Below are 16564 nucleotides of genomic sequence, written 5' to 3' on the forward strand. Positions count from 1 at the left end.
TCAATGCATTGCATTAAAAAAGCATCTTAAATAAATATTCCATGTATAAGCAACACAATACACAGCATAACCCTGGTGCTCACTGAATTCAGTCTGCATTTCTTGACAGTAGGCTTAGCATTCCCAACTGAAGCTACTGTTCCATGCGCAAAACTGAGTTTAGATTCATTAACTCATAAAATTGCTGCTCTACTCTTGTATCCTTTGTATTTCCAATTCTGCTCATCATATACTCTCTGGAAAACTCTGGAAGTGTGGATCCTTTAAGGGAACTAGTGTTAATAGTAGCTCTGAAAGTTTTAAATTTCTTTTTTTTTTTTTTACTTTTTTTTTTTATTGTTGCTTACATTGTATTATGTAGTACAGTTTTATAGGCGCTGGGGATTCCCCCCACCCCTCCCATACCCCTCCCCCCATGGTGGATTCCTCCACCTTGTTGCATAACCATAGTTCAAGTTCAGTTGAGATTCATTGCTTGCAAACAAAATGTTCACTTATGCTAAAGACAAATATCCTTTAATCTACCAGAGAACTCCCCTTGTTTCCTACCTTTCCAAGAATTGGTTCACATATCTCTCACCAGCAAGACGTCCCTGTCTATCATATCTGAATCCAAGCTATTTTTCTGGAGTTCCAGTTCTATAGCAATTATACAGTACTTATCATGGGCTTCTCTTCAGGAAATTTCATGAGTTTGCTGCACTTTGTCCTCCGTAAAGGCAGACATTGTCCATGAGACGTGGTTTTATCTCAGTGTTCCTTAGCAATTGTTCTTTACAGCATAGATGGGGAAGAGTTGAGAAGATATTTCCTGATGGTATATTCACGTTTTGACAACTACCACAATTTGAATGGTTGCCAAATTCATCAGTCTTTGGAGGAAGATCTTGAGAAACTGACTATTAATCTTAAAGTGTTTTTATGTGTGGTACACGGGTGCCTGTACGTGTGCCAATGTGCACATGAGCAGGAGAGGGAATGAGAATTAGACACCAAAAGACAGACACAGATTGTTTACTTCCCCATGCCAATCTTCTACAAAAGGAAAACCTACTGATTAGTGCTGGAGTTAACTGGGAAACATGAAGATAAAAAGGAATATTCATATTTAATTAAAATATGCCACTTTTAGCCACTCATAAACCATTCACTACTAATGTGCTCCTGTGTAAATGATGACTTTCTACGTGTTATTTTGTCGTTGCCTTTTATAAAATGAGAATAACAGCATTTTTTATTGCTCAAGGGTAGACTTAGATAAACTGTTTCTAAAACTATAATGTCTTACATAAACATTAACTATTTTTTATCATGAGATGGTTCAAATTGTGACATGCCCATAAAGCTTTGCTTCATATGGATTCAGAAACTCAAATAGAAGACATAATTTAAAATTCCCTGACCTTATGCTGGAGGCTTATTGTGATTCTTACCATACCAGGGTTCCACAGAACTTGGAGTAAAGTCCAACAAACAGAGACAAAAGCACATGAGCATTACCAGAATAATAGGAAGATGACATCCAATGAGTGGATTAAAAAACAGTGTGTTCTCCCTGGAATATTCAGAGATCTTGGAAAAGCACCACACCAGGAGCCCTGAGGCTGCCCTGACTTGGCAAAGCCAGCTCTTCTGTAGCTGATTAACCCGAGATTTCCTGTGTCTGGGAGGATTACTGGTTCACTCTTTTTTTTTCCCTTAATGGACAAACTGTTCTTGAATAATCTTAAGATACAAACAAACTATTGTGACACACAAATCAGAGGGAGCTTTTGTCATTCAAAATCTAATGACAAAGCCAAATCAAAACAACTGCAATCATAACCAGGCAGTCCGACCAACACAGACATCCCAATGCTCGCTGCTTATCTCTGGATGGCATCTTATTTGTACACTTTTATCCATCAACTCATATTCCTACATTCACAATCATGAAGTTCTCCCTTGATAGCAATGTTCAAAAAGCCTCCAAAATCTATTGGATGTTCATCATGGTTTTTCAATTATAGTGCAATTCAAAAAGCAAGTTCTCTTGAACAACCTACATGTCCCTCTAGGGAGGTGCTCATTCTCTGTTTCATTCACTCTATTTTCACTCCCTCAGATTAGGAGGTCTTCTGATGGAAGACAATTCCAAATAGCAAAGCTTAATGACGTGTTCTGGGCAGAGACCCAGAAACTTCGTGATTTTAGCAGACCTGGTCTGCCTGTCAAAAGACATAATTCAGTTGAGTGAGGAACTCAGTTCCTCCTCTTGCTTCATTTGGCCTGTCGCCTCGGAAGGTCTTTGATTCTGGAGCATAGTGGATTTATGGCTCTTTCATTTCTCCAACAGTAGTTCCAGTCTCTGAGATTTAAGTTCAGTGAGTTCAGCCTTGGCATTCAAGGATCTCCTATGTCTCATCCTTAAGAGCATTTGTCCTTAGTCTATTTGCCAAGGAAATAGTGGCAGCTCTTTTCCTGGCACTAGAATCTGCCATAGTAAGCTGCTTCTCACAAATAGGTCCATGACATCACTTGAGTTAGCATTCCAAGAGTTAGAGTGATGTCTTTGACTTAATAAACACTATTGCACAACTTTATCAACTCACTAGATAATCAGATGAGAAAGGGTGTACAATACAATAATAGTGCAAGGATCAGCAAGCAATGGTCAATCAGCCGCATTCAGCCCACTTCTTGTCTTCAGTGCTGCTTCCCAGCACTTGTCCAGATCCTTCATTTACTTAGCATCTCCTGTTGCAATAATAGATGGCCCAGATGCCTGAAAATATTATCTAGACATAAGGAAAAAAATGTTCTAAATATCATGTAGCCCCTAAATGTATTGTACAAAGGAGAAAATCAAGATTCAATTAAGTTAAACCATGCTATAACATTTCCAGAGTAAAATAGAACTGGGAAGGCATCAATCATAATTCCATGGTCAGCAAGTACTAGTTATCTCGTGTTTTACGAAGAAGTTATCTTCTTTCTTAATTTACTTATTTAGAATGTAAAAAGAGACACAGACAGAGGAATGGATCTTCCTTCTTCTGGTACACTGCCCAAAAGCTTGCAATAGCTGAGGTTGGGTCAGATTGAACCCAAGAGCCAGGGATTCAAGCTGGATCTTCCAAACACCTGACATTGCTTCAAATACTTATGTCATAGCCTGCTACCTCCCGTGGTATAAGTCAGCAGGAACCTTGAACTGGAAGGAGTCAGAACTCAATCCCGGACACTCTGACATGGAATGTGAACATTTAGGTAGTAGCTTAATCTCTGTACCAAAGGCCCGCTCCAATGGAAATGTATATCTCTTTAATGCACAACTCTGAAATGACTGAGTTTTATTTATTTATTTTAAAACCAGGATTACGCAGAAAGAAGGAGGAAAAGATAAAGAAAGGATGAGGCACAGAAAGGGACTGAGGTAGAGAATCTCCAATCCACTGATTTACTACCCAAGTGGCTGCAACAGCCAGAGATGAGCCAGGCCAGAGCCAGGCAGAAGCCAAGCCAGGAACCAGCAGCTTCACTGTAAGTTCCCAATTGGTGATTGGGGCCCACACACTTAGACCTTCTGCTGCTGCTTTTCTCAGGGAGTAGATGAGAAATGTAGCAGCCAGAAGTGGAATCAAGATTGATAGAGGCTGCCAGAACCACAGACACCTGCTTAACCTTCTAGGACACATTAGGGATTGCAAGATAATTTTTTTGAAAAATATTGTCATTCTTGTGGACTTCACCATCTGAACAGATAAGCACATGGATAATTTTAGCTGTGTATTCATTTTTTTATTGTTACTCCCCAAAATTTCTCACAAACGTTATTGTTTTAAAAACCACAAATTGGTTATCTTGCACTTTACCATTCAAAACGCCATCTTAGGTATCAGTAAACTGAAATCAAGGAGCAAGTAAGGTAGCACTCCTTCTGGAGTTCCTACAGGGAAATGACTTCTTTCCCCTGTTGGGTTTCTCTAGGACACTGTCATTACTGCTCTTTGGTCCTCTTTGTCAACATATCTTTGTCTCAATGATACACTGAATCTTTTGTCTTTGCATAGAAACTCATATTCCAAGGCTCTGAGACTTTGGGTATATCTACTGGTCATTATTCTACTACAACCAAATGTTGCACATTCTGAAGGAGGGAGAATCCATTAGTATAGCAGCAAGTTGAGATAACAGGTCTTGGAACAAATTTTTTTACAACTGCTCCAGAATTTCAAGTATTTGCCAAAATTTAAGCATTTTATTTCAAAACTCCACTTCTGTTCCACAGACATGGTTCCTTTCTTTATGTAACTATCATCATGCTCTGACCTTTAGGAAAATAAAAAATTGTATTAGGTACAAGTTAAAGAGTTTCAGTGAAAAAATACACAGTAGAGTTTCAGATAAAGTAACTATATATTCTCCCCATGGGAATATATTTCTTAGTTTCTTTGAATGGATAAGGAAATAGGATGAGAAAGACAGTCCAGGGCCAGATACATCAGAACCAATGTTTACAGAAAGTTACTCATGCCCTTGAATCTTATAACCAGAGTGAAAATGTTAACACAGCATTGTTTGGTGACCTCCAAGGCCAAGTCTTTAAAAGGCAAGTATGGTAAAATCAATAGACATGCAAGGATAAAAACTAATGTTATAATTTAGCAAAAAGGATCGAGTTACTAACAAAATATACCGTGCTCGCTTTGGCACCGCATATACTAAAATTCAAAAGATACAGAGAAGATTAGCATGGTCCCTGCGCAAGGATGATGTGCAAACAAAATACACCCAAGATGACAGAAATCATTATATTTCAACATTATTTAGTGCAACAGAGAGAGCAAGATGGCAGAATAAGGTGAAGATACATAAAACGGATGGAAAAGGATTAGCTAAGCATAAGTAGAGAGGCTGAGATCCTGGGAAATACAGAAGGGCAGGCACATGGCAGAGGCACCCCTGGAGACCAGTGGTCACAGGGGAGCAGCAGAGAGAACAGAGTGACATTGCACCAGATAGCTCAGAGGTGATCAGAGCTCCACTGATAGTCAAGTGGGAAGATGAGATTACCAGGTCCACAAGAGATGAATCCAGGTTTCAAACTACAGTTCTTCCTAATGGTTTTAAGCTGGTCATAAGCAGAAAAGGGCTGGAGTTTTATTGGATGGATACGAGAACAGGGTAGATTTCAGGGCCGAGACCTCCCTCCCCCATAAGTGTCCATAGGGTGTGATTTTTTGCTTCTACAGCAAAGTCCCTGGGTGTAGGAAGGGACAACGGCAAGCTGCACATGCATTAAGTCAGGGGAGAGTTCACTTCTTGCTCAAAACATGGCAAGAAAATAATACCAAGTTGGAATCCCACAGGTTCCAACCAAAATAAGTCCAGAACTGATGGGCAGCAGGTTTTAGCAAGAAGAGGACATATCACAAAATAATAAAAAAAAATAAATAAAAATAAAAATCTGTTCTATTGATATCCCTGTGACCTAGGTTAAGGTCACAGCTGGTGTCTGCCTAACCTCAGGTTGTGCTGGAAGTGTGAGTGAGACAAAGCCTGAGCCAAAAATGATGCAACCACAACATGGGATCACAGAAACAGACAGTGCTGAACTGGGTTAGAGTTAACTGAGGAAGATATCAAGAAACTCCCAGATAAAGAATTTTCTAAATTATTATAAAGCTTCTTCAAAGCAAAAGGTACATACAAGAGTTCAAGGAATTTAAGGAATACATTGCAGGCGAAGTAATAACATTGAAACAAAATCAAACTGATTTATGAAGAGCACAATACAGCAAACTACAAATGAAGAGTACAATACAGCAAATTACAAATGAAGAGTACAATACAGCAAACTAAAAATGCAGTAGAAAGCCTCAGTAATAAAATGAGGCAGAAGAATGTCAGAACTGGAAGACACATCCTACAATAATGCTGAAATAGTCAAAAAGTTGGAAGAAGGATGGAGTCAAGCTAAAAGAAGCAACCAATAATTCAGCGGCACCATCAAAAGGCTGAACATAAGAATAATGGAAATTCCTGGAGGTGTAGAAAGAGAAGTCAGGATAATATATTCAAGGCAAATAATGATGGTTCCATCAGTGAAATCATTACTAGAATGCACTGGGATCTCACATGGGCACTGGTTCATATCCTGACTGCTCCAATTCCCATTCAGCTCCCTGCTTGTTGCCTTGAAGAGCAGTAGAAAGTAGCCTAGTATCTTGTTACCCTATACCCATGCAGGAGACCTGAAAGAAGTTTCCGTTTTCTGACTTCATATTGGTTCAGACATTGTGACCATATGGGGAATGAACCAGCTCTTTCTATCTCTCCTTCTCTCTGTAAATCTAATGTGCCTCTCCAATAAAAAATAATTCTGAAAACATGCATCCAATGAAATTATAATTAAAAGCTCCTCTAACATGAATGAAGAATTAGGTAATAAAATATAGGCAGGGCACAGAACCCTAAACAGAGTTGGCCAAAAACAATTCCTGCCAGGAGATATCATAATCAAGCTTTCTTCATTTGAATATAAAGATGTTAAAAGTATGCACACAAGAAAAATCAATTAATTTATAGAAGAACCCCAATCAGATCAACTACTGACTTCTAAGAGGAAACCCAACAGGCTGAAAGGGATTAAAGTGACATACTCCAAATCATAAAAGAAAAATCCTTGATGTCCAGAAAAGTATACCCAGCTACAGGGGGGAAAAATACCAAACCCAAAGGCACATATACAAAACATCTAAAAATAAAATCACAGAGAAAACCGAAATCACAGAAGGAACAAAATCAAAGCAATATATGAAAACCCCAATGCCAGCATCATACTAAATGGGGAAAGACTGGAAGCTTTGCCACAAAGATCTGGAACTAGAAAAGGATGTTCACTCTCACCACAGCTATTCAAAATAGTATTGGAAGTCCTCACTAGAGCTTTTAGGCAAGATCAAGTAATTAAAGGAATTCAAATAGAAATTAAAGAATTAAAAACATCCCTCTAAACACACAATGTGACTCAATACATTGGATAACAAAAGACTAAATCAAGAGACTAAAGAAACTCATAAGAGAATTTGGCAGGGTAACAGGATACAAAATTAACATAAATTGATCACTTGAGTATACACAAAAACTCCATGGCTAAGAAAGAATTTGTAAGTGCAGTCACCTTTAAAATAGCAGAGAGGAATCTTAAATACCTTGGAAGAAACCTAACCAAAGATGCGGAAGAGCTCTATGATAAAAATTATAAAACATATTTTTAAAAAGAAATTTCAGGACACATTAAAAGATTGAGAGAATTACCACATTCCTGGATTGGCAGGATCAACATAATCAAAATATCCACCTTATCAAAAGTAATATACAAATTCAATGTGATCTCAGTCAAAATTTTTCTCAGAAATAGAATAGATGATACAAAACAGTAACAGTCAACGCTATCCTGAAGAATAAAAAAAGCTGGAAGACCTATCTTCAGACCATAGAAGGTCTCCCCAAGAGGCCACTGGACTTATCTGGACAATAAGACGCTGAACTTTATGCTAGGCATGTGTTTGCAAGCAATGAATCTCAACTGAACTTGAACTATGGTTATGCAACAAGGTGGAGGAATCCACCATGGGGGGAGGGGTATGGGAGGGGTGGGGGGAATCCCCAGCGCCTATAAAACTGTACTACATAATACAATGTAAGCAACAATAAAAAAAAAAAAAAAAAAGCTGGAAGAGACACAATTCCAGATCTCAAGACATTAAATAGGACATAGGACAGTGGAAAGCAAAACAATTTGGTATTGATACAGAAACAGAGAAGATCAATGGAAAAGAATAGACATTCAAGAAGGGAACAAGTACATACCCAGGCAACTAATCGTCAGCAAGAGAACTGAAAAAAATCCAGGGAAAAACTCTGATCCAGAGGAAAACAACTGCTGCTGGGACAATTGCATAGCAGCCCACAGGGATAAGAAACACGACCCCACCTGTGACCTTATACAAAAATCAGCTCTAACAGTATCAAGGACACAAATCTGCACCCAGAAACCATCAAACTATTAGAGGAAAACATAGGATAAACCATGGAAGATAGAGGTGCTGGTAAAGAGCCAAAATAAACAACTCAACTCTGCGCAGTTAAAGAAATGATCAACAAAGTGATGAAGCAACCAACATAATAAGAGAAATTCTTTACACACTATGCAACAGATAGGGGGGCTAATTACCAGGAATTATAAACTTCAGAAACTCAAGAATGGCAAGCAAACAACTCTGAGAAGAAATGAACTAAAAAAATAAGCAGACATTTTTCAACAGAAAAAAAATCAAATATCTTACAGACATATCCCTAGCTAATAGGGAAACACACAAAAAAACCCCACTGAAGTTGCACTGAACTCCAGTGAGATTGGTCTACATTCAGAAATCTACTAACAGCATCTGTTGGTCTGGATTAAAAAAAAAAAAAGTTACCCTTTTTCACTGTCAGATGAAATGCAGGCCAGTACAAGATGGAGAATTCTCTTAAACTGAAAATTGACCTGCCATATGACACAGCTATTCCTCTTCTGGGAATATATGTAAATGAAATGAAATCTGATTGAAGAAAGTGACTTGTAACCTTGTATTTATAGCAGCCAAATCCACAATAATGAATAAACAAACAAACAAAAAAAAACTAACATGCCAATTGAAAAAGGAATGGATTAAGAAATTATGGTGGGCCCGGCACGATAGCATAGAGACTAAAGGTCCTCAACTTACATGCGCCAGGATCCCATATGGGCTCTGGTTCTAATCCCAGTGGCCCTGCTTCCCATCCAGCTCCCTGCTTGTGACCTGGGACAGCAGTCAGGGACGGCCCAAAGCCTTGAGACTGTGCACCCACATGGGAGACCCAGACGGGCTCCTCGCTCCTGCCTTCAGATTGGTTCAGCTCCAGCCATTGTGCTCACTTAGGGAGTAAACCATCAGACGGAGGATCTTCCTCTCTGTCTCTCCTCCTCTCTGTATATCTACCTTTCCAATAAAAATAAATATTTTTAAAAAGAAATTATTGTATATCTACTCCATGTAATATTACTCAGTCATTAAAAATAATGATATTCTATCATTTGAAACAAAAAGGTCTCAGTTGGAGTCATGGTCTATAAAATAAGCCAAACCCCAAAGGACAAATATCATGTCTTTCTCTTTGTAAGGCAACATTCATGCAAAATATGAAGCAAATATATAGGTAAGCACACACACACAAACTCTTTCCCTCTCTCTCTCTCTCATAGATGAATTCTATAATGGGGGCTAGTATACTGGGGAGTGAACATTGCAGAATGTATCTCTACTCCTAAATAAAAGGAAGATGCCCAATAAGACTGTTACATATACTGTGACAACAGGATATTAGATTATCTACCATTGTCTGTATCTACAATGCCATGATACACTTCAATAGCAGAATGTGGATTTGCAACTGTTGTTGAAGGACTATCCTATTGTTAATATGGTGTACAATAGTAGGGGGTGATGCAGTTGAAGAAAGGGGAGACAGATGGGTAAACTCCCTATATACCTACAAAACCATATCGTGGAAAATAATAATAATAATACTAAAGATTTAGCTCCTCAGACAAAAACACAAAAAAACTAAAATTAAGTCATGAAGCAAATAAACTTCAATTGGTGACATGTAGTAAAAACTTAAGCTTATTTAGAGAAAAAATTATGAAGAGTTTCACAAAAAATTAACAATGGTATAGAAGATCTTAACTTATCCTGAAGCTTAACACTGAGAACCCAATAGAAATTACTTATCGTCCAATAACTAAAGTATTCAAACAAAGGGAAGAAGACCACAAGACAAGAATATTATAAAAGAGATTACTAGTGTTTTGGAAACAGATGGATTATAACTCTACAATTCAAAAGGTTAATCCATGACAATGAGAAATCTAGCAATATTTTTCATGGTCATAAACAAAAAATGTCCCAACATGCAGGGTTGCTGTCCTAAGGCAATTACTTACAGAAAGCTTTATACATACACACACACACACACACACACACACACACACAAACATATATTTTATACATATATTCATATATGTGTATATATGTATGCATAAGTAGACATATTGTATATATGAAAATGCAAACACACACTTCAGCCAACATCAGGAAACTGACCAACATTAACTCACACATCTCACTGCCATGCTGAAAATGAAACTTTTAATATTCACAGATTGCCCAAAAGGAATATGCTGCCATTTTTTTTTTTTTTTTTAGCACATGAAACTGCCACAGGAGTATCCAGGCTTTTGATCCTTGAAAATCCTACTCACCAGAAATTTCTAAACTTGCTCCATTGTAAGAGATTATTTGATTTGGCTTAATGGGTCGTTACAGGTTTGGCAGAAAGTTTTGACAAGTGAGAACTTTGAGACCTCGTCCTTGTTAGCTGAGATGGAAATGAGGCAAGAACGTTTGTTAAGATGAAGTGTGCACTTTTCCATGCTTTACAATATAATCCAAGCAACATACCAAATTACCTAGATGGAAAATTCCCACAGTAAACAACTAGGACTACCAGAAGGAAAAAAACAAGACATCCAGTCCCAGGAGCTAAATGCCCTCCTATTTAAAGAAAATAGACACACATTCCCACGCAGAAACCTTTCCTTCTGAATAGAGCTAAAGGTGCAGGAAATAGTTTGATAGAGCCATTATATTACTAAGACAAAACTGAAATAGATGATCTGTTTGTTTATTAGCTTATGGCTTTAGGCACATTGTTCTATACTAAGAGCTCTTGACATGAGCTGACACACACATTCTTTGGAATGAAGGCTTTTGTGATAGTATTTTATGGTACTTATCCTCTTGAAAAGACTTGTGAAAGCAGTCATGCCAGAGGATTAAACCCAATCTTTGGGGCCACTATATTAGAAGGGTCCAGTTCACTTCACACACTCCTAAATAGGGCATGTGAGATTTTTCACATATAACACCAATTCATTCATCACTAGTCAATATTAACCCCCATCAATTGATCCTAAGCACATGCTGAATTTCAGATCCCTGCATGAGAATGAAAGAAGAGTACTCCAGAAATAGAATTCATGTGAGTTGAATTTCTATGTCACTAAAGGAGAGAACTACTTCTAGTATTACTTTAAGTTTCATCCACAGACATCCATCAAATAACAAATTCTCCAAGTATATCATATCACAACTTTTGCTTCCATATTTTCTTTTTATAAAAAAATCATTGTTATTAGAAAGTTAGAGATACAGAGAGAAGGAGAGACAAAGATTTTCCATCTACCATTTCACTCCCAAATTGGCCACAACAGCAGGAGCTAAGCTGATCAGAAGTCAGAAGCCAGAAGCCAGGAGCTAGGAGCATCTTCCAGGATTCTGATATGTGTGCAGAGAAACCAAAGCTTTGGGCCATCCTTGAAAACTTTAAGCCACAAGCAGAGAGCTAGATGGGAAGTGGAACAGCTGGGACACAAACCTACGGCCCATATGGGGTCCTGGGCATGTAAGCTTAGGACTTTCACCACTAGACTACCATGCTAGTGGGCCCTCCATATTTTCTTAATGTTGTCCATTGTATCCTAGTTTCCTGCTGTTTAGTTTTTAGCAATAAACCTTTAAAGCCACAAAATTGGGATAAAAATCCAACAAATGCGTGGAATTCAAAGTCTCATCTTAAGCTCCTCTAACAATGGAAGAAGTCAGAATGTGGGTTCATCCCAACTGGTACAAACAAGAGTAGACAGATTAACTTCTAATTCCTTTCAACACCTGTAGTTTTTCTCGCTCAGCTATTTCAGGTGTTGGGCTACAGAGTGCTTTTCTTAGGTACAAAATAACTATAAACAGTACTGATCTTTATTTATCTCATATCTCTGCTGATTAACATGCACAAAATAATTTGAAACAAAGTTATCTCAGGATTCCAGTTATTAATAGAAATATTCTTTGAAATAAATCTTACAAAATCAATAAGGTAAACCTTAATGTGTGCTTTCCTGTTTTATCTATTTCTAGAGTTTTTTTTATCATATTGTAAGACAAACTTTCTATAATTCTGGAAAGCATTAATTGTTTCAGCTGTTGTCCTATGTGAATATTAAGCTTTAGAAATATGGTTAGTAGCTATACAATCATCAGAGATTTCTTGCTTTTAATGAATTTAGTTTAAAATTGAAATAGCCCCAAAGGGATAGTAGCAAATTCACAAACTTTTGTCACATTCTACTCAAGATAATCTATCTCATGCCCCACATGCACCACTCTCCGTCACACATGTTAAGGAGCACACCTACAAAAGCACAAAACGCACTTGCCTTGGTGTTTTTTCAAAATTTCAGTAACAAAAACTAAAACTTTATTAAATATTTTAGATTGAATAGGAGAAGGATGGTTGGTTGAAAGGAAAAAATGGGCATATCATAATGTTCTTAGAAGTATACCTACAGGGCCCGGCGCGGTGGCGCAAGTGGTTAAAGGTCCTCGCCTTGCACGCCCGGGATCCCATATGGGCGCCGGTTCTAATCCCGGCAGCCCCTCTTCCCTTCCAGCTCCCTGCCTGTGGCCTGGAAAAGCAGTCGAGGACGGCCCAAAGCTTTGGGACCCTGCACCCGCGTGGGAGACCGGAAGAGGCTCCTGGCTTCGGATCGGCATAGTATCGGCCCGTTGCGCTCACTTAGGGAGTGAATCATCGGACGGAAGATCTTCCTCTCTGTCTCTCCTCTCTGTATATCCGCCTTTCCAATGAAAAAAATAATAAAAATAAATCTTTATAAAAAAAAAAAAGAAGTATACCTACAAATTCTGTTAAATCTGTTAAAATAGAATTAAAAATTAAAACAAATACATACACACACACACACAAACTTTCTCCTTAGGGGAAAAAAAAACTTAGACAATTGCATACATTAATACATTTTTACTTATTTAAACAGCATAATATTTTTAGGGTGAATCACACTGCGCTTTCATCAAAACTCCAAATTCTTTTTTTAAAATACAATTCATTAATTTTTCATTGAAAAGGCAGGTTCACCAATGGAGATACAGTGAGAAAGATATTCCATTCACTGGCTCATTCCCCAAAGGGCCGCAACAGCAGAGCTGAGCAGTCAGTAGCCAGGAGTCAGGATCTTCTAGGTCTCCCACTCAGGTGCAGGGTCCCAAGGCTTTGGTCCATCCTCTATTGCTTTCCTAGGCCGTAAGCAGGGAGATGGAAAGAAAGTGGAGCAGCCAGGACACAAAATGGCTTCCATACTGGATCCCTATGCATAGGAGGTGAGGATTTACTACTGAGGCATCCTGTCAGGCCCAAAACTCCAAATTCTCTACTGTGTAGCAAGCCCAGTTACAAATGAGGGGCTGTGATTAGTCTTCTTAGAACAGAGAAGTATAAACTGAAGCCAAAAGTAGCAGAATTAGAAGACCAGTGTCAGTGCTATCTCAACCTTACACATGGTGACTTAAGATTCACAAAAGAAGCAAACATTTCTCAGGAGGGCCTAGAAATAAACAGATGCTGGATTTACATCTATTCTCCATCTCACCAAAAAGTAGGGCTGTAACACAACTGTACAGCAGGTAAAGCTTATAGACACACTCAATCCTGATTCTGACAATGAGTATATAGAATATATCCATGTCCTCTGAGAGAGGAAGGTAACTAGTAAAATTAACTAAAGCAAGAATGGATTTTTCCAAATCTTCTTTCTTTTCAAGGTAATTGCAAAAATGGCTAATACCAAGTAATGGCAAATAAAATGGCAGCAGGGGATGTTTTTACACGGAATAGGAAGACAATAAGGGATGAAGCACACGTGGATACATTCTACATATTTATTAAAAGTGAATAAAACCAAGGTAGTTCATTACATAGAATCAGAAAAACAGAAAAGTTTCTTAAAAATCGACATAAATACTCTACTCTGTCCAGAATTAGTTCCACTTGCATTGGTCTTAGATTAAAAATTTAACTAAAACTAAGTGAATATACCCATTCAAACTACAACAAACTTAAACAGTTTAAGTAAAAGAGGTAATGTTGACTAAGAAATCAGGCAAACAATTTTAAGTAGCAGATACAAAACTGATTTACAAATATGTGGGGGAAAGATGAATTGTTACTAATTCATGGCGAAACAGCCTTATAAGATTAACTTTTAAAAACCATGAGTATGGTCCGGCATGGTGCCCTAGCATAGTGGTTAAAGTCCTTGCCTTGAACGCGCACAGGATCCCATATGGGCTCTAGTTCTAATCCTGGGGCCCTGCTTCCCATCCAGCTCCCTGCTTGTGGCCTGGGACAGCAGTCAAGGACAGCCCAAAGCCTTGGGACCCTGCAACCACATGGGAGACCTGGAGGAAGTTCCTAACTCCTGGCTTTGGATCGACACAGCACCAGTCATTGTGGCCTCTTGGATAGTGAATCATCCGACAGAAAATCTTCCTCTATGTCTCTCCTCCACTCTGTACATCTGACTTTGCAATAAAAATAAATAGATAAAATCTTAAGAAAAAAATAAAAAGAAAAACCATGACCATATGGTTAAGGAGATACTACCACAAATAACTAATACTGTTGTAACTATAGGTTAAAAATTTGGTTAAAAGAAACCAAAGTTTTAAATGATACAGCATTTCATTTACTAATTTTGCTGACAAAAAATTGATCTGAAAATTGGGTGGAAAAATAGCAAGTTAGTAGAAACAGAATAACAATGCTGGAAAACGAAGAGAAACTTGATGCCAAAGGCTTTAATCGTGAAAAACAGAAAAAAAAAATAAATCCAAATTTCTAATGTTAGAATATTAACTATGCAGATACTAAAACACTGCCTGTTACAATTTTATGCTATAACAATTGACATTTACAGACTCTACTGACAAAAGAAACAGGTGTTTAAGCTTTCATCAACAAAAAAGTAAAAATTAGAGATTAAATATAGCTGATAATACTGCAGAGTTCTTTTTATATATAAAGCAAAATAAGGCTCCAAAACATTGTGGAAAATGCACATTATGGAAAAAAAAAGTGTTTGAATTAAAAAAAAATAAACTTGGAAAAAAAAATAAAGTACTTAGTGTTTACTTTTAATGGTCCACAAATCTCCTAAAGTGTACTCAATAGAAATTAGGCAAAATGAACCCGTGCTGTTGGAAATCACATAGGGGTTTTAGGGGTTTTAATTGAGTGATAAAATACTATTTCTTAACTTGGGTATGGTCTACACAAATATGTTGCATCTGGAAAAAAATCTCTGAATTGATTTCACTATTTGCGAGTTATACATATAAACTATGTTTTACTAAAGGTAAGAAAATTACTGAGGAACTAAAATGATATCTTTGTAATTGAGTGAAGACAATGTAGCCAATATTTTTTCTTTTCAAGTGGTCTTTATTACTTATAAAATTTTAAGACAACTACAGGAAGTAAGTAGTGCTCAAACACATATCCATAAAAAATTTTCTTGAAGTAGAAGAGAAAGTCCCTTCATTAAATCACAGCTTGACATAACTGGAAATCCTGGTGTCTCAGGGTAGCGAGGCTACCTTTGGATCACATTGTCCCGAATTTTTCTGTATTCAATGGAAATGTGCATGTCTGCATACTCTGTGTTTTGGATAATAATCTAACTTCAGATTCTTCCAAATATCACTCAGGAACACTGATTATCGTATTTTTGGAGTTATATAACAAGTTCTCTCAATAATTCCTCACTTGTGATTCTGTTGAGCATTCTTCCTTTAGCTGGTCTTGTCTAGGCAGTATCACTTTCATGGTGGAGTAACCTGCAAAGAACACTCCCTCAGCTGAGGCCTGGAAAGTGAAAGTAAACCTAGACATGAAGCTCACTCGATTGTAGTAATGGACACTACTTACTCTATTTTGTTCATTCATGAAAAGCTCTAGCTCCAAAATTTCACATATGACCAACTGGCTCTTCAACATCCTAAGTATATTCTTTGTTGTTACAATTTTACCAGTGTTCTTTCAAATTGAAAGTTCAAACATGTGGAATTAAACCTAAACATGCAGTTTCTGAAACTAACAAGAGGTTTTTCTTGAAACTTTGCCATGGTTTATAAGTCACAAATGAAGCCAGAAGTCTATTCCTCTGCACTAAGAAAGGAACTTAATGCTGAAAATGGAAATGGGGGAGGGGAGAAGATACAAGGATGAATAAAAATATTTTTCCAATTGAAACTGGCCTTGGTGCAAATAAAATGTAATGCAAGAGATCGTGCCTGATTCTGAAGTTCTACCTTGCCCTGTATAAAATGATTAACCCCAAAACAGTGATCAGAATCTTCAAACACCAAAGCATACCTATGGAGTATGCATTCTTTGTTCTCTCTTTGAGTTGGATGATGAAACTGAATTAGAAGTAGAGTTCCATTCTCAAGGCCACACACAACATTTGTGAAAACACCTCTAAACAGTGTTGACATCTCCCCTCCAACTCTAGCAGCCTGGTCAAGATCATTGCTTATGGATCTTATCCAGACTAAAAAACAGACAAGGCTGGCAT

At 37.6% G+C, this 16564-nt stretch overlaps 1 protein-coding gene and 1 pseudogene across 5 annotated transcripts in view; one reads left to right on the forward strand and one right to left on the reverse strand.

The window, feature by feature from the left end:
* LOC121171399 (LIM domain containing preferred translocation partner in lipoma) overlaps positions 1-16564 on the reverse strand; it is a 694421-nt gene that overhangs the window by 393549 nt on the left and 284308 nt on the right. The gene's annotated exons all lie outside the window — the stretch shown is intronic.
* On the forward strand, positions 4680-4799 carry LOC121171419 (annotated as a pseudogene).

The sequence above is a fragment of the Ochotona curzoniae genome, unplaced genomic scaffold, assembly GCF_017591425.1.
Source record: "Ochotona curzoniae isolate NIBS_2020 unplaced genomic scaffold, NIBS_Ocur_1.0 scaffold_2587, whole genome shotgun sequence".
Taxonomy (NCBI): Eukaryota; Metazoa; Chordata; class Mammalia; order Lagomorpha; family Ochotonidae; genus Ochotona; species Ochotona curzoniae.